Source organism: Pristiophorus japonicus, chromosome 15, assembly GCF_044704955.1.
Source record: "Pristiophorus japonicus isolate sPriJap1 chromosome 15, sPriJap1.hap1, whole genome shotgun sequence".
Taxonomy (NCBI): Eukaryota; Metazoa; Chordata; class Chondrichthyes; family Pristiophoridae; genus Pristiophorus; species Pristiophorus japonicus.
In genome coordinates this window covers 50,192,522-50,208,820 of record NC_091991.1, presented here as the reverse complement: position 1 = coordinate 50,208,820, position 16,299 = coordinate 50,192,522, and the positions used below count along the sequence as shown (strand labels likewise).

At 42.4% G+C, this 16,299-nt stretch overlaps 1 protein-coding gene across 4 annotated transcripts in view; it reads left to right on the top strand.

Annotated features, from left to right (window-relative positions):
* The first annotated feature begins 258 nt into the window (after positions 1-258).
* borcs5 (BLOC-1 related complex subunit 5) overlaps positions 259-16,299 on the top strand; it is a 164,844-nt gene continuing 148,803 nt past the window's right edge. Inside the window, exons 1-2 of one of the 4 annotated variants that reach the window (XM_070900412.1) lie at positions 263-894; positions 5,348-5,491. The gene's annotated coding sequence lies outside the window, so the exon portion shown is untranslated. Of the gene's footprint in view, positions 895-5,347; positions 5,492-16,299 lie in introns of all 4 variants that reach the window. The other 3 variants (XM_070900414.1, XM_070900413.1, XM_070900411.1) reach the window with 3 other exon arrangements.

The window sequence follows — 16,299 nt, the reverse complement described above, 5'->3', positions numbered from 1 at the left end:
AGAAACAGACCAGGTAGTGAATAATTTTAGATAGCAAAACTCTGATGAAAGGTCATGGACCTGAAACGTTAACTGTCTCTCTCGCCACGGATACTGCCTGACCTGCTGAGTATTGCTTGCATTTTCTGTTTTAATTTTGGATAGCAGGAACCAAGAGGATCCCAGAAGATACAACTCGGTGGTTGTTGAGAGGTTGAACGTCTCATCCGCAGGGCGGCACTTCTGACAGCCCAGATGGTGTGCTCAAGTCTCCTGAGTCACGGCGGCAGCCGCTACCACTGAGACAGACCCGAAAGCAGGAGGGTATGGTTGGAATCCAGTCTGAGGCAATGCTGACACCCGATGCAAGCAAGCCAAAGAAACAACGGCTGATAATGGCTACAGGAACATTGGTCTCCGACCGCTGCAATTCTGTCTCCGGGGTTGAGGGTGAGCCGGAAGTGAAGGGCTGAGCAGCGTGTCACATTTATTGCAGCGAAACTACAACAGTAGCGCGAGCGGCGGCCGCGGTGTATCCACTGGCCGCATTCCATTGGGAACCTGGCCCGGGCAGCGCGCGGCCAGCCTGACTCCGGCACCAGACCCAGACCCAGCTGGCCGACCGGCCTGCTCCCTGCAGGAGGCTGTGTGTCTGCAGAGAGGAGATTGCAGCTTACAGCCGGAACTGCTGCCAAGTGTGTGTGAGAGAGCGAGAGCGAGTTTTCAATTGTCTTGTTTGTGCAAAGAAGGTTGGGCCCAAAAAAAAGTACTTCCGTAGAACAGCAGGCCACACAGTTTGAAGAGACATCTTTTGTTTGTTGTGAGCTGTGACCGTGTGTACGCGTGCGCTCTTTAAAGGAAAAAGGCGTGTAGCGTTTTTTGTTTACAGGTGTGACAGTTCGCTTTCAACCTCAGGTAAAGCTGCTGAGAATGAATGTACTGCTAGATGTTTTAATAATAAACGAGTCTAGTTATTAAGAGGAATGTTAGTGATTCTGTAGTCACAGTTTGGCCTATATTCCGTTATTTGAGGAATGTGAAATGTTGGGGGAAGCTAACTTAGTGTTAAATGAGGTTCTGTCTTGCAAAATGATTTGACCTCTACTGTATGTGTGGGGAATGTTGCTATGGGAGGGATGAAGGATCTTAATTCTGAAATATGTGAGCAATGTGCAAACTTAGATTTTCAAAGGATTGTTCAAAAATTTACTCATGCCAGCAGGTTTGTAAAAGTAATTTTCTCGGAATGCATTGCACCGTTGTGTCCATTTTCTTAGCCTACTATACCAGATAATAGCTCAGGAGTAAGTGTTTGAAAAAAAAAACAGGATAGTTTGGATCTGAACACCCAATTGGATAGAATGTAAAATCTAGTTATCTAATAACATGCGATAGCACCATGTTGTATGTTTTGAGTCTGTCAAGACAAAGTTGCACACTGTGAAAACTGAATTACTCTAAAAGATTGAAGACATATGAGCAGTCGCCATATCAGAGTTGCATTGCATAAGAACATAAGAAATAGGAACAGGAGTAGGCCATACAGCCCCTTGAGCCTGCTCCGCCATTCAATAAGATCATGGCTGATCTGATCATGGACTCAGCTCCACCTCCCTCCCTGCCTGCTCCCCATAACCCCCTATTCCTTTATCGTTTAAGAAACTGTCTATTTCTGTCTTAAATTTATTCACTGTCCCAACTTCCACAGCTCTCTGAGGTAGCGAATTCCACAGATTTACAACCCTCAGAAGAAATTTCTCCTCATCTCAGTTTTAAATGGATGGTCCCTTATTCTAAGATTATGCCCTCTAGTTCTAGTCTCCCCTATCAGTGGGAACATCCTCTCTGCAGAGGCCCAACCTACTCAACTTTTCCTCATAAGTCAACCCCCTCATCTCTGGAATCAACTTACCCTGTCTATGTGCTTTTGCAAATTTTGTGTGTTCACCTCACACATTGCTTTTCCTCCCATCTTTGTATCATCAGCAAACTTGGCTACGTTACCCTCGGTTCCTTCCTCCAAGTCATTAATATAGATTGTAAATAGTTACTGTTAATTAGATCATAAAAAACATTGGTTTCCCTCTGAAGTGTACATCAAGTAATTTATATGTTTTAGAAAATAGGAAGTTGGAGGAGGAAAATAGCATGCGATTTTCCCTCCTCGACCTCTCTGCAGCCTTTGATATGGTCGACCAGACCATCCTTCTCCAAAGCTTTTCCTCTGTTAATACATCTTTTGAGGGACGATCCTTGCTTGGTTCCACTCTTGCCTATCCAATTGTAATCAGAACATCTCCAATAATGGCTTCTCTTCTGCTGCTGCACAGATACCACCAGTGACAATAAGGATCTATCCTTGTCCCCGCTCCTATTCCTTATCCACATGCTGCCTCTTGGCGACATCATCTGCAGATATGGGGTCAGCTTCCATATGTACGCAGAAGACATCAGCTCTACCTTTCCACAATCTCTGTTGATCCCTCCACAGCCTATGTGTTGTTCTCGTTTGGGAAGACTAAAGTCTTCGGCCCCCACCATAAACTCCATAGCTCGCCAATGATTCCACCATCTCCCGGGCCTCTATGTCAGGCTGTTCACAGTCTCGGTGACGTATTTGCCCCCGAGTTTGTTCTGTATGCCTATTGCCCCTGTCCTTGCTCCTTGTCGCCTAGTCTCCCAACAGCTCCAATTTAAAATTCCTGTCCTTGCCCCTCCCTATCTCTATAACCTCCTCCAGCTCTACATTTCACCCCTGAACTCGCCAATCCTCTGACCCTGGCCTTCTGTACAACCCCCCTCCTTTTGCCCCACCATTGGCAGCTGTGACTTCAGCATGTTTGGAATTTCCTCCCTTAAACCTCTTTGAATCTCTACCTTCCCTTCCTCCTTTTGAGGCCCTCCTTAAAACCCACCTCTTTGACAAGGCTTTTGGTCACCCTTCCTAATATCTCCTTCTTTGGCTCTGTGTCCATTTTCTTTTTGCTTATTGCCTATGTGAAGCATCTTGGGATGTTTTTCTATGCTGAAAGCACCATATAAATGCATGTTGTTAAATAGAACTCTTAGTTTAAATCGTGCCACGGCAACTTTTGCATCCACCTGAGCTGGCAGATGAAGGCTCGACTTAACATCTCATCTGAAAGGCGACACCTCTATCAATACAGCATTTCCTGAATACTGCACTGAAGTGTTATGTGCTCAAATTCTGGAGTGAGGCTTTCTGATTCAGAGGTGAGATTGATGCCAACTGAGCTATACTGATACTTAGCCTTACTTGTACTTGCCCTCCAGTTGAAAAGATGTCTTTAAATAATACCTGCCTAGCAAGTATCAGAGTATGAGCTGGTGTTATAAATGAGTGTCTGTCTGCCAAAGATACCTCCTCGGGTTCAGTGGCATCAGTCGTTTCCGTAAGCATTCTGGTGTTGACTGACACTGTCCAATATCTACTCATTGACAGGGTAATGCAGGGGATGCAATAGTGTCTGCCCTTTGACGTACAAATTGAATATCAAATCTTTTGGACTGACCTCGAGTGCGCTTCTCCAATCTTTCAGTAAGCAGACTGTTTACACTTTAGTGAGACAAAGCCAGAAGGAAACATTCAGCTTTTTTATTTAACAACAAGTGAACATACAGAGCAACAGTTATGATCAGACTCACTTAATTCAATCAGTAAAACTTGTCTTCATGTAATAATACAAAATAATTAACACTTTACACTTCCCCACATTAATGGGTTGTCTTATTTGACTTCTACCCTCTTGCATCCTAACCTTCTGTGACCTCTTACTTTTTAGAGTGAATTTTGTGCTTGCCAATGTGGAAATGTACTTTTAAAGTTACATTTCCTGTTACATGTACCCTTTGGCAATGAAACAAAATGGAGTCCCGGTCCTCCCAGAAGCCCCTGCAGTGAACAGTTTGCTTCTGCATAAACATGCTAACCTTGACTGAAACTGCTGATAGCTGATTAATTGAGAAAAGCAGGAACCATCTGGATGGGTAATATACCCACCCAGCCGGAGGCTTAACCACCAGATAACAGAAAGAATGTCATGTTGGAATAAGTACTACCCATTGTACTCCCCTGTACTACTAATAACCTGTTGCTATGCTAAACTTTAAAAGGACTAGATAAAGGTTGTACAGATATGTAAAGACTCAAACAAGGATGTGGTACTAATTAAATTGGAGAACTCTTTATCTGTATTTGCTGACCGCAAGGGCAGAACCGATACACATGATGGAACCATAACTTGTTTGTTCTACTGTATAAAGATATTGTAAATTTGTACCACTGTGGGAGTCTTCGCTTAGCCTTTGACTGAGCGAGACTCTTCCTTGCTGCAAGTAAAACTTATCAAAGGAACATCTACCAGAGCTGATTGTGTCAGAGTCTTATATTGAGAGTCGAGATTTCGACACCACGCAGCCATTGATATGTGCTGTCTCCTGGCAAGGACTCAAACCTGTGCTTGTCAGTTGTTAATTGCCTATTAGTGACTGTCCCCCAAGGGAAAGTTCAGCAATATGTTTAGGGTCAATGGAAACATGTGTACCAATGGAAGTTCAGGATCAGATCAACCCTGAATGACAGACCCAGTAATCTGATAACTGAGCTAAAGGGCACTGCTAATGGTTGACCAGTCAACCTGGATCACTTTTGGAATTTGGAGGGGAGACCTGTGGGACTTTTCCTACTCAATTCCAGATATTCCTGCAAGCCAATGTCTTTGCAGGTAAGATGGTCCTAGCTAGACAGCAGCTGGAAACGTAACCAGTGCTCTGTCTTAGCTTGTTACTTTGTTAAACTCCATCAGTATCCATGCTCACATATGAGGGTCTCAAAGTCTGGGCTCTTGCCAATCTGTTGACGAGCTTCCTGGACTTGGCTACGTGTTGTATGCCTCTACAGAAGAGAGTATACAAGCAGAAAACCTGCTGGTGTGGATTTCTCAGCAGTTTGGTTTGGAAATTCCTAAACATGGTAATGGATTTTTCACACCTGTCAGACATTTGGCTGATCAAAAATAAATGTGCCACATCGCCACAACCAGAACTCCTGTATGTCATTGGGGTTTTATTTTGGTTTGTTTATTTAGTGGAGGTTTAGACGAGTTGCTGATTTGTAATGAATTGGATACTTTACTGAGATTTTAAACAGCTGAGACATGCTTGGTATTCATCAGGGTAACTTAATACAATATTCTACACCAGGTTTAGAATAAAACACAAGTTGATGCAAATTATGGCTTGTATTGTAAACAACCTTTGAAAACTTTGTTTTGAATCAGTTATTTTAGCTGTATTTATTTCTATGAAACAAATCAATACAATTTGTTTACATTCATTTAATTAACAGGAGCTAACAATCGGATGCTTGAGGCCTTCCGCGTTCGGTGGGCATCGGAACGACTGCAGTGTATAATCACGAATACGTGGCTGGAGAGATGGTGCAGGCGGAAGGGCTTTAGTTTCCTGAGGCATTGGGATTGCTTCTGGGGAGGTGGGACCTGTACAAGCCGGATGGGTTGCACCTCAACAGAGCCGGGACCAATATCTTCGCCCGGGGGAGTGGAGAGTTTGCTAGTGCTGTTGGGGAGGGTTTAAACTAGCTTGGCAGGGGGATGGGAACCTGAAAATAGATTTAGTAGGGAGGGGAGTAAAACTGGAATTAGAAAGCAAAAATAAAGAAAGTGATTTTGAAGGAGAGAGGAAACAAGCAGGAAAAAAGAGTAAAAAAACCAAATTTTAAAGGCACGTAGCATTTGTAACAAAATAGATGAGTTGACGACACAAATTGAGACAAATGGGTATGATCTGATAGCCATTACAGAGACGTGGTTGCAAGGTGACCAGGACTGGAAAGTAAATATTCAGGGGTATTTGACAATCCGGAAGGACAGACAGAAAGGAAAAGGAGGTGGGGTAGCTCTATTGATAAAGGATGGAATCATTGCAATAATGAGAAACGATATTGGCTCAAATGCTCAGGATGTTGAAACGGTTTGGGTGGAGATAAGGAATAATAAAGGGAAAAAGTCATTGATGGGTGTAGTCTATAGGCCCCCTAACAGTAACAACTCTGTTGGTCAGAGCAGAAACCAGGAAATAGTGCGGGCTTGTAAAAAGGGAACAGCAATAATCATGGGTGATTTTAACCTCCATATTGATTGGACAAATCAAATTGGTCAAGGTAGCATAGAAACATAGAAAATAGGTGCAGGAGTAGGCCATTCGGCCCTTCTAGCCTGCACCGCCATTCAATGAGTTCATGGCTGAACATGCAACTTCAGTACCCCATTCCTGCTTTCTCATCATACCCCTTGATTCCCCTAGTAGTAAGGACTTCATCTAACTCCTTTTTGAATATATTTAGTGAATTTGCCTCAACAACTTTCTGTGGTAGAGAATTCCACAGGTTCACCACTCTCTGGGTGAAGAAATTCCTCCTCATCTCGGTCCTAAATGGCTTCCCCCTTATCCTTAGACTGTGTCCCCTGGTTCTGGACTTCCCCAACATTGGGAACATTCTTCCTGCATCTAACCTGTCTAACCCCGTCAGAATTTTAAACGTTTCTATGAGGTCCCCTCTCATTCTTCTGAACTCCAGTGAATACAAGCCCAGTTGATCCAGTCTTTCTTGATAGGTCAGTCCCGCCATCCCGGGAATCAGTCTGGTGAACCTTCGCTGCACTCCCTCAATAGCAAGAATGTCCTTCCTCAGGTTAGGAGACCAAAACTGTACACAATACTCCAGGTGTGGCCTCACCAAGGCCCTGTACAATTGTAGCAACACCTCCCTGCCCTTGTACTCAAATCCCCTCGCTATGAAGGCCAACATGCCATTTGCTTTCTTAACCGCCTGCTGTACCTGCATGCCAACCTTCAATGACTGATGTACCATGACACCCAGGTCTCGTTGCACCTCCCCTTTTCCTAATCTGTCACCATTCAGATAATAGTCTGTCTCTCTGTTTTTACCACCAAAGTGGATAACCTCACATTTATCCACATTATACTTCATCTGCCATGCATTTGCCCACTCACCTAACCTATCTAAGTCGCTCTGCAGCCTCATAGAATCCTCCTTGCAGCTCACACTGCCACCCAACTTAGTGTCATCCGCAAATTTGGAGATACTACATTTAATCCCCTCGTCTAAATCATTAATGTACAGTGTAAACAGCTGGGGCCCCAGCACAGAACCTTGCGGTACCCCACTAGTCACTGCCTGCCATTCTGAAAAGTCCCCATTTACTCCTACTCTTTGCTTCCTGTCGGACAACCAGTTCTCAATCCATGTCAGCACACTACCCCCAATCCCATGTGCTTTAACTTTGCACATTAATCTCTTGTGTGGGACCTTGTCGAAAGCCTTCTGAAAGTCCAAATATACCACATCAACTGGTTCTGCCTTGTCCACTCTACTGGAAACATCCTCAAAAAATTCCAGAAGATTTGTCAAGCATGATTTCCCTTTCACAAATCCATGCTGACTTGGACCTATCATATTACCTCTTTCCAAATGCACTGCTATGACATCCTTAATAATTGATAGCCTTGAGGAAGAGTTCATAGAATGCATAAGGGACGGGTTCCTTGAGCAGTATGTAACGGAACCAACCAGGGGACAGGCTGTCTTAGATCTGGTCCTGTGAAATGACACAGAATCCCCTTAGAATGAGTGATCATAGCATGATTACATTTCAAATTGAGATGGAGGCGAGAAAGTTGGATCTCTAACCAGCATACTAAGCTTAAATAAAGGAGACTATGAAGGTATGAGGGCTGAGTTGGCTAGAGTGGACTGGGAAAATAGATTAAAGTGTAGGATGGTTGATGAACAGTGGTGTACATTTAAGGAGATATTTCACAACTCTTAAGAAAAATATATTCCAGTGCGGAAGAAAGGGCATAAGAGAAAAGATAGCCATCCGTGGCTAACTAAAGAAATAAAGGATGGTATCCAATTGAAAACAAGGGCATACACTGGCCAAAACTAGTGGGAGGACAGAAGATTGGGAAGCATTTAAAAGCCAACAAAGAATGACTTAAAAAAATGATTAAGATAGGGACGATAGACTAAACTAGCACGAAATTTAAAAACAGATAGCAAGAGTTTCTATAGGTATATAAAAAGGAAAAGAGTGGCTAAAGTAAATGTTGGTCCCTTAGAGGACGAGACCAGGGAATTAGTAATGGGGAACATGGAGATGGCAGAAACTGTGAACAAATATTTTGTATCAGTCTTTACGGTAGAGGACACTAACAATATTCCAACAGTGGATAGTCAAGGGGCTATGGGGGGAGAAGAACTTAACACAATCACAATCACTAAGGAGGTGGTACTCAGTAAGATAATGAGACTAAAGGCAGATAAATCCCCTGGACTTGATGGCTTGCATCCTAGGGTTTTAAGAGAAGTAGCGGCAGGGATAGTGGATGCATTGGTTGTAATTTGCCAAAATTCCCAGCGTTCTGGGGAAGTCCCAGCAGATTGGAAAACTGCAAATGTAATGCCCCTATTTAAAAAAGGAGGCAGACAAAAAGCAGGAAACTATAGACCAGTTAGCCTAACATCTGTGGTTGGGAAGATGTTGGAGTCCATTATTAAAGAAGCAGTAGCAGGACATTTGGAAAAGCAAAATTCGGTCAGGAAGAGTCAGCATGGATTTATGAAGGGGAAGTCATGTTTGACAAATTTGCTAGAATTCTTTGAGGATATAACGAACAGGGTGGATAAAGGGGAACCAGCGGATGTGTGTATTTGGACTTCGAGAAGGCATTTGACAAGGTGTCACATAAAAGGTTACTGCACAACATAAAAGTTCACGGGGTTGGGGGTAATATATTAGCATGGATAGAGGATTGGCTAACTAACAGAAAACAGAGAGTAGGGATAAATGGTTCATTCTCAGGTTGGCAATCAGTAACCAGTGGGGTGTCGCAGGGATCAGTGCTGGGACCCCAACTATTTACAATCTATATTAATGACTTGGGGGAAGGGACCGTGTGTAGCACAGCCAAGTTTGCTGATGATACAAAGATGGGAGGAAAAGCAATGTGTGAGGAGAACACAAAAAAATCTGCAAAAGAACATAGACAGGCTCAGTGAGTGGGCAAGAACTTTGGCAGATGGAGTATAATGTCGGAAAGTGTGAGGTCATGCACTTTGGCAGAAAAAAATCAAAGAGCAAGTTATTATTTAAATGGAGAAAGATTGCAAAGTGCTGCAGTACAGTGGGACCTGGGGGTACTTGTGCATGAAACCCAAAAGGATAGTATGCAGGTACAGCAAGTGATCAGGAAGGCCAATGGAATCTTGGCCTTTATTGCAAAGAGGATGGAGTATAAAAGCAGGGAAGCCACACCTGTAATACTGCGTGCAGTTTTGGTTTCCATATTTACGAAAGGATATACTTGCTTTGGAGGCAGTTCAGAGAGGGTTCACAAGGTTGATTCCAGAGATGAGGGGGTTGACTTATGAGGAAAGGTTGTGTAGGTTGGGCCTCTATTCATTGGAATTCAGAAGAATAAGAGATGATCTTATTGAAACGTATAAGATTATGAGGGGGCTTGACAAGGTGGATGCAGAGAGGATGTTTCCACAGATGGGGCAGACCAGAACTAGAGGGCATGATCTTAGAATAAGGGGCCGCCCATTTAAAACTGAGATGAGGAGAAATTTCTTCACTGAGGGTTGTGGATCTCTGGAATTCACTGCCTCAGAGAGCTGTGGAAGCTGGGACATTGAATAAATTTGAGACAGAAATAGACAATTTCTTAAACGATAAGGGAATACGGGGTTATGGAGAGTGGGCAGGGGAATGGACCTGAGTACATGATCATGTCAGCCTTGATCGTATTAAATGGCAGAACAGGCTCAAGGAGCCGTATGGCCTACTCCTGCTCCTATTTCTTATGTTCTTATGTTTTTATCATCCTGGGGAATAGAATTTTGATTTAATTTGTTCAATTTCCTTTTAATTTTGGTTATGTTAAAGCGGCACAACCAATAGAAACTGTAAGAAGGGGGCACATGCTTACCTCTGAATTGGTGATGGCAATTGCCATCCACAGTGCAGTAAGAAGAGTGAACAATCTGAATCCGTGCAACTTATGACACTAAAGCCTGAACCAATTGCCAAATAAATATTGAGTAAAGTGAAAACCAAAATAATTTTTATTCAAGTGCAGGGACCTAATCAATCAAAATTCTGTTTTGTTTACACTCTTAATTTACAAAATGTGTCAAATAATGAATACTGCTAACTTATGCTTTGTTTGCAAGTATTCAAATCTGAAATTGTTGTGACTGCTAAAGAGGGCTGATTTACTTCCACATTTCCCAGGATTGGTTGAAGAATCTTGCTGTTTCTTACACTACTCGCAGATGCCACAGGTACCCTGTAGAGGGCGCCATGCTTAAAACTATAGGGTATGTACATTGAGCAGTTCAGAACTGACAACTCCAGTGCAGAATGGTAGTGTGCTCTTTCCTAAGATCAACATCTGGACACTGCCTTACTGGGCAAATAGCATTGACTTACCAGCCAGATCTCATTGACCTGGATTTTGCAGTCAGTTCATTCAGGGCATCTGTTTCAGCTTGGCGCCGTCTACAGGGGATTTATGGCATCTGTGAGTAGTGTAAGAAACAACGAGGCTCTTCAACTGATCAGATTGAAGAATTCTCACTGAGACACACAGTCTAAACCACGAAGTATAAAGCAGGAAACATAAATTAGATTTAAATGATGTACAGAAAGCAAAATAAAGACTGGGAAAATACAGATGGAATTAAGGGAGAGAGATAAAAGAGACAGACAGAAAAAGTTTTAAAAAAAAAGATATTAAAAAAAAAAAAATCCAACAGTAATTTTCTTCTGAGGGAATGAGACTCCACACTTGTAAAATTACATTTTTAGGGCCAGAGAAGTTGCTCAACAGTAATTATCACTTAGCATGCCGTTACAAACTCTCTTACTCCTGAATGCATCAGCTCTAATCTTTCAGCTGATTTTAGTGCGGAATTAGTGGGAAAGTACCCCAAGTTCACGCCATTGCATTCATTTCAGTGTTGAGTCTGTCGGTGAGGACTGCAACAGTGCACTCTGTGGAAGAACAGAGTATCTCTGACAGCAACTTCCGGATTTGCGCATTTAACTGTTGCTATCTGATTTACCCAGTTATAACAGTGAGCGCGGTTAGCCTCACTCTTATTCTTACCGCAAAATCCGGCCCATTATCTTTCGGGTACATTCCACAGCATATTAGCGTTGCAGCAAAGCAGTTCCTCTGCAATGCTGAAGATGTTTTATAAACAGGGACTAATGGCAACGAACTCGGATTGCCTTGAACAGGAGATGCAGGACGCTAATCCCATTCAGCTGATAATTTGATACCTGAACTGTAGACAACAATGTAAACATTACCGTCTGCAGTTCTGGTTGAGGAGTCAGGGGCCGGAGCGGGGGGGCGGGGTTGTAAGTGAATGGCTCTAACATGATTATGTCATCAGGCAAGTGTCCTGATGTTGCAATGCACAGTGGCTTCAAACTGCTAAATCCATTGACATCAGATCAGGTTTTTTGAGTTGCCAATATGAATTAGCTCTCCCAACGAAACTAAATTCAGGAGTAATTTGCTCTTGGTTATTTTATTACATTGTAACTGCATGATTAGGAAACAATATAGGTGTTATTACACTACTAGGTGTATTCTATAGGCCACCACCTAGCTGGAAGGATATAGAGGAGCAAATTTGCAGCGATATTACAGAGAGGTGCAAGAACTATACAGTAGTAATAATGGAGGACTTCAATTATCCTAATATAGACTGGAATAGTAATGGCAGTGAGGGGGAAGAATTTCTGAAGTGTGTTCAGGAGAACTTTCTTGATCAGTATGTTTCCGGCCCGACGGGGAAGGAGGCATTGCTGGATCTGGTTCTGGGGAATGAGGTGGATCAAGTGGAGCAAGTGTCAGTAGGGCACCATTTAGGGAACAGTGATAATAGTGTCATAAGGTTTAGATTAGTTATGGAAAAGGACAGGGAGCATTCTAGAGTAAAAATACTTAATTGGAGGAAGGCCAATTTTAGCGGGTCGAGAATGGATCTGGACCGGGTAAACTGGAATCAAAGATTGGCAGGCAAAATTGTAATCGAACAATGGACTGCCTTTAAAGAGGAGATGGTTCTGGTACAGTCGAGGTACATTCCCATGAGGGGGAAAGGTAGGGCAACCAAAGTCAGAGCTCCCTGGATAACGAAACAGATAGGGGGTAAGATGAAGCAGAAAAAGGGAGCGTGTGGCAGATGTCAAGTTGAGAATTCAAGTGGGAACGAGGCTGAATATAGAAAATTCAGAGGGGAAGTGAAAAGGTAAATAAAAGGGGCAAAGAGAGAGAGTATGAGAATAGACCGGCAGCTAACATAAAAGGGAATCCAAACGTCTTTTATAGGCATATAATTGGTAAATGGGTAGCAAGAGGAGGGGTGGGGCCAATTAGGGACCAAAAAGGAGACTCCTGCATGGAGGCAGAGGACATGGCTGAGATACTAAATGACTAAGGAAGAAGATGCTGCCAAAATTAGTGAATGAGGAGGTAGTTGAGATACTGGATGGGATAAAAAATTTATAAAGGGGAAGCACTAGAAATAGATAAGCCATCAAACCGGATGGGATGCATCCTAGAATGCTAAGGGAAGTAAAGGTGGAAATTGTGGAGGTATTGGCCATAATCTTCCAATCCTCCTTAGATACGGGGGTGGTGCCAGAGGACTGGAGAATTGCAAATGTTGCACCTTTGTTCAAAATTGGACAAGTGTGGATTAATTAAGGAAAGCCAGCACAGATTTGTTAAAGGCAAATCGTGATTAACTAACTTGATCGAGTTTTTTGATGATGTAACAGAGCGAGTTGATGAGGGCAGTGCAGTTGACGTGGTATATGTGGACTTCCAAAAGGCGTTTGATAAAGTGCCACATAATAGGCTTGCCAGCAAAGTTGAATTCCATGGAATAAGAGGCATGGATACAGAATTGGCTAAGTGACAGGAAACGGAGAGTAGTGGTTTTTTGGACTGGAGGAAGGTATACAGTGGTGTTCCCCAGGGGTCGATACTAGGACCACTGCTTTTCTTGGTAGTGGGTGTACAGAGCGCAATTTAAACATTTGCAGATGATACAAAACTTGGAAGTATAATGAACAGTGAGGAGGATACTGATCGACTTCAAGAGGACATAGGCTGGTGGACACTGTGGCAGATGAAATTTAATGCAGTAAAATGCGGTGATACATTTTGGTAGGAAGAACGAGAAGAGGCAATATAAACTAAAGGGTTCAATTTTAAAGCAGGTGCATGAACAGAGAGACCTGGGGTATATGTGCACAAATCGTGGCAGGGCCAGTTGAGAAAGCGGTTAAAAAAAGCATACAGGATCCTGGGCTTCATAAATAGAGGCATAGAGTACAAAAGCAAGGAAGTTATGATGAACCTGTATAAAACACTGGTCCATCCTTAGGTGAAGTATTGTGTCCAATTCTGGGCACCACATTTTAGGAAGAATGTAACGGGCTTAGAGAGGATGCAGAAAAGATTTACAAGAATGGTTCCAGGATTGAGGGACTTCAGTTACGTGGATAGACTGGAGAAGCTGGGGTTGTTCTCCTTAGAGCAGAGAAGGTTGAGAAGCGATTTGATAGAGGTGTTCAAAATCATGCGAGGTCCAGAGAGAGTAGATAGAGAGAAACTGTTCCCATTGGCAGAAGGGTTGAGAACCAGATGATTGGCAGAAGATCCAAAGGCGACATGAGGAAAAACCTTTTTAAGCAATGAGTGGTTAGGATCCGGAATGCATTGCCTAAAGGGCAGTGGAGGCAGATTCAATCGTGACTTTCAAAAGGGAATTGGATAAGTACCTGAAGGAAACAAATTGTAGGGCTGTGGGGAAAGGGTGGGGGAGTGGGACTAGCTGAAGTGCTCTTGCAGAGAGCCGGCACAGGCTGAATAGCCTCCTTCTGTGCTGTAACTATTCAAAGATTCATTAAATCCGTGAGCTTGAGTGATGTATGTATTTATTATAATTCTCTTTCTAACTTTTTATGATTGGCCATGCAAATGTTCAGTTCTCAACCAATTTCTTATGTGGTGATTTATCAAATGCTTTCTGAAAGTCTATATAACCTACATCTACCACATCCTCCATCAATATTTTCCATTATTCTCTTTAAAAATTCTATCTGGTTCATCAATCATGACCTATCCTTCAGAAATCCATGTTGATTATCTCTAATTATTTCATGCCCTTCTAAGTATTTATTTATTTTCTCTTGGATTATTATGTCTAGTAATGTTCTTACTACTGATAATTACCTGGCTTATTCCATTCTGTCTTTTGAACAGTGGTGTAACATTTGCCACTGTCCAGTCCTTTGGCACAAACCCTGTTTCTAATGAATTTTGAAAAATGATGGTTCTTTTGCTGGTCCCTCACTAATGTATTACATAACATAAGACCATAAGAATTAGGAACAGGAATAGGCCATACTGCCCCTCGAGCCTGCTCCACCATTCAATAAGATCATAGCTGATCTGATCATGGACTATGCTCCACTTCCCCACCGCTCCCCATAACCCCTTATCCCCTTATCGTTTAAGAAACTGTCTATTTCTGTCTTAAATTTATTCAATATCCCAGCTTCCACAGCTTTCTGAGGCAGCAAATTCCACAGATTTACAACCCTCTGAGAGAAGAAATTCCTCCTCATCTCTGTTTTAAATGGGTGGCCCCTTATTCTAAGATCATGCCCTCTAGTTCTAGTCTCCCCCATCAGTGGAAACATCCTCTCTGCATCCACCTTGTCAAGCCCCCTCATAATCTTATACGTTTCGATAAGATCATCTCTCATTCTTCTGAATTCCAATGAGTAGAGGCCTGACAAGGTGGATGCCCCCAGGTCCCGCTGTACTGCGGCACTTTGCAATTTTTCTCCATTTAAATAATAACTTGCTCTTTGATTTTTTTTCTGCCAAAGTGCATGACTCACACTTTCCGACATTATACTCCATCTGCCAAATTTTTGCTCACTCACTTAGCCTGTCCTTTTGTAGATTTTTTGTGTCCTCCTCACACATTGCTTTTCCTCTCATCTTTGTATCGTCAGCAAACTTGGCTACGCTACACTCAGTCTCTTCTTCCAAGTCGTTAATATAGATTGTAAATAGTTGGGGTTCCAGCACTGATCCCTGCAGCATCCCACTAGTTACTGATTGCCAACCAGAGAATGAACCATTTATCCCTACTCTCTGTTCTCTGTTAGTTAGCCAATCCTTTATCCATGCTAATATATTACCCCCAACCCCGTGAACTTTTATGTTGTGCAGTAACCTTTTATGTGACAGCTTGTCAAATGCCTTCTGGAAGTCCAAATACACCACATCTATTGGTTCCCCTTTATCCAGCCTGTTCGTTACATCCTCAAAGAACTCCAGCAAATTTGTCAAACATGATTTCCCTTTCATAAATCCATGCTGACTCTGCCTGACCGAATTTTGCTTTTCCAAAATCTCCACGAAAGGACATCTTAAGACAAACTAGCCAAATACTGCCTAAGAGGCAAATGTCTCCCAGGCCTATAGACAGTGCTGAAGGCTCTGAATGTTTATAATGTTTCCCCCATGGTGTGATTGCGAATGAAGCATTCCATGTTATAACATTGGTATTCTGGGGTGCATACCATCAGGCTTTTCAAAATAATTTTTATTAATGCATATTTGCGTAAATGGTTGCACTTCCAGTTCTTCATCCACGAGATATTAAACACTTTGTTTACTCTCTTTTATAAATACCGAGGCAAACTATTTATGAGGCAATTCTGCCATTTCCTTATTTGCAACAATAATCTCGCCATTCTCTGTTTTTCCTAATGAATTTGTGAAAACAATTGCTAATTCCCATTATGTCGGCTGATTTTTTATTCATGATCCCTCTTGGCTCTCCTTCCCTCCTTTTTATGTTTGTAGATTGCAGTTATTTCTCACAATTCCCTTCTGTTTCACTAATTTTAGGTTTGTCATGTGCAATTTTAGCCCTTGTTTTCAGTCTAATCTACTGTCCATCCCTGGATCTTGAAGTCTGTAACTATCCTTCTCATTGTTTATTACATTTCCGAGTTTCGTGTCATCTGCAAACTTTGAAATTATGCCCTGTATACCCAAGTCCAGATCATTAATATATTACTTATAATATTTTTCCATTCTAATGCTAGACCATTCCTTAAATAATACTATACCCCTCCCTTTTTG